This window comes from Cyprinodon variegatus, unplaced genomic scaffold (assembly GCF_000732505.1).
Source record: "Cyprinodon variegatus isolate N-32 unplaced genomic scaffold, C_variegatus-1.0 Scaffold191, whole genome shotgun sequence".
NCBI classification, from domain to species: Eukaryota; Metazoa; Chordata; class Actinopteri; order Cyprinodontiformes; family Cyprinodontidae; genus Cyprinodon; species Cyprinodon variegatus.
Genome location: NW_015150644.1, coordinates 721590 through 723817, shown reverse-complemented (window position 1 = coordinate 723817; position 2228 = coordinate 721590).

The window sequence follows — 2228 nt, the reverse complement described above, 5'->3', positions numbered from 1 at the left end:
GAGATCAGGATGGTCTCACGAGGCTACTAAAAATAACAATGCAGCAGAAATGTGACCCCTATTCAAATCCAAAACTACTTTACTGTATATTTCTTTATCAGTAAAAAATAGTTAGTAAAAAAACAGCAGTTTTTTATAAAATATTTAAAATGCGTGACAATAATTTAACGGTGCATTTTACAATTTATTGGTATATTTAAAATCTGAACCATGTATTTGATAAGTAAAACAAATAAAAAATCTTTTGTTTTGGACATTTAACTTGCCTCAGGAATCACATCACAATCTTATGAAAACCATCTTTGCTTTTATACTCGATCAGCAGCATTCGGAAGAGAAAACTGTCTTTGAGATTTTGATTTAATTGCAACCAATCCCTCCTTCACGGAGAGAGGGACTTCTGGCCACGTCTCTCGGTTGTGACATATGTTTGCCTCCGCCACGCAGCAGGAAGTGCCCTGGCAACAGCTTCCTGTGCTGCTGACGTCACATGGATCCTGCACGACGACAGACCTGGACGGACACTTAACTGTCCTGGATTTCTCACAAAACATTTCCTGTGTGGTTAAAAATGTCAACGAGCACAGAGGAGTTTGATAATTGACTTTTGATTTAACAAAAACTGGATAGCTTTACAGCCGGAGAGCTTTAAAAAAAAACTCTGCACTGACCTTCCCAGGGAGACTTTCATTTCTATTATTTGTGACATTTACCCAAAAAATTTTAGAATAATTTCCAACACCCTCTGAAATGAAGCACCTCAGATTTACTTCCATCTTATGATTCCTTCAAAATGAAGTCGGACTTCATGCATGTGCATTATCCCTGCTGGCTGCTTTTTATCAGCGTTTCTTACTGACCTTCAGTTCGAAATAAGTCACGCCATAACTGTACAGTCAGTTTTAAAATGCATGATGTCTCCTTGGAGAGAACGTGTCCAAAAAGCAGAGAAGACAGACAGATAAAAAAGGAGCTGCTCTAGTTTAGAAGAGCGCCTCAGGCTCTTGTTCTTGCAAAGACGATCACGGTTTTGTTCATGCAAGACTTACAGTTTGCTCTCTGAAAACACTTTGGTTCTCAGGATGGGGTCTGTCAGTCTACAGATTAGAAACCTAAAGGGAAGCTTTCAAATATCAAGGAATACTTTTATGATTGAAGTGGAGTTTCTATTATATACAGCTACACCTTTGATAGGTAGATTACTAACGGAGAACGCCACGTCTGTGTTTGTTCTTAAAATTGAAAATGATCCCCCCTAATCACATTAGCCCTTTCATTTTTATGATTCCACTCACAAAATCAAAGCTTTCTTGTCCATTTTAAATTGTCATGCAGCTGCCAGCTCTGATAAGTTTAACCTGCAAACACCAAATGTCGAAGTGTTTTCCTTGCTGTGCCCAACAAAGTCTAATTTTGTTAGAGAAGAAAGTAAAATGATAAAATAAAGACAAATCTGTCACTTTCAGACAACAAAGTTTACTTTTAGTGATCTATTTAAAAATAAATGAAACCCAAATGCTTCAACTGCTTGTGACAGGATCACATTAATCAATCAACGGCGTTTCTGTGTTTACAAGGACATTAATTGATAAAGAAATGTCAAATGTGTTTGGATGAGGTTGGTCTTTTTTCCATCTGAAATACACAACACATCTGACAGCTGCGTAAATGCACTAAAATAAAACATTTTAATCCCAACAATTAGCTAATTGATTACATTCACATATTTGTGCTTAACATTCAAAACGTGAACCACAACTGTAGGATATTTGCAGCAATACTGAACATCTGTTCTAGTTAATAAAACCTTCTTTAGCGGCTTTTTTTATCCAAAACCGTTGAAGATCTCTCATTGGTTCCTCCTAGGCTGTTATTAGTGTTGAGCCGATGCCAATTTTTGGTTCCGATACGACACCAGATACCTGGCAGTGCAGTATTGGCCGATACCGATACCATCTGTTTGAAATTGATGTGTGTGTGTATATATGAAGAACTGCAGACTGCTTGGATGTAAAATAATTGCCATCATGAATTGTCAAGCTGCTTCCTACCTTTGTGAAGCAGGAAATAGACTAAAACACAGTGAATCCAGTAGAACTTTTTATTGCCTACCAGGAATGGGTGACAATAGTTGAAGAAACTTTTGGCTCTCAAAATGGTATCTGTGCCCTATTGTTGGTACTCGCCGATACCGATTACACCAATTTAGTGCTGGATCAGTGCCCTGA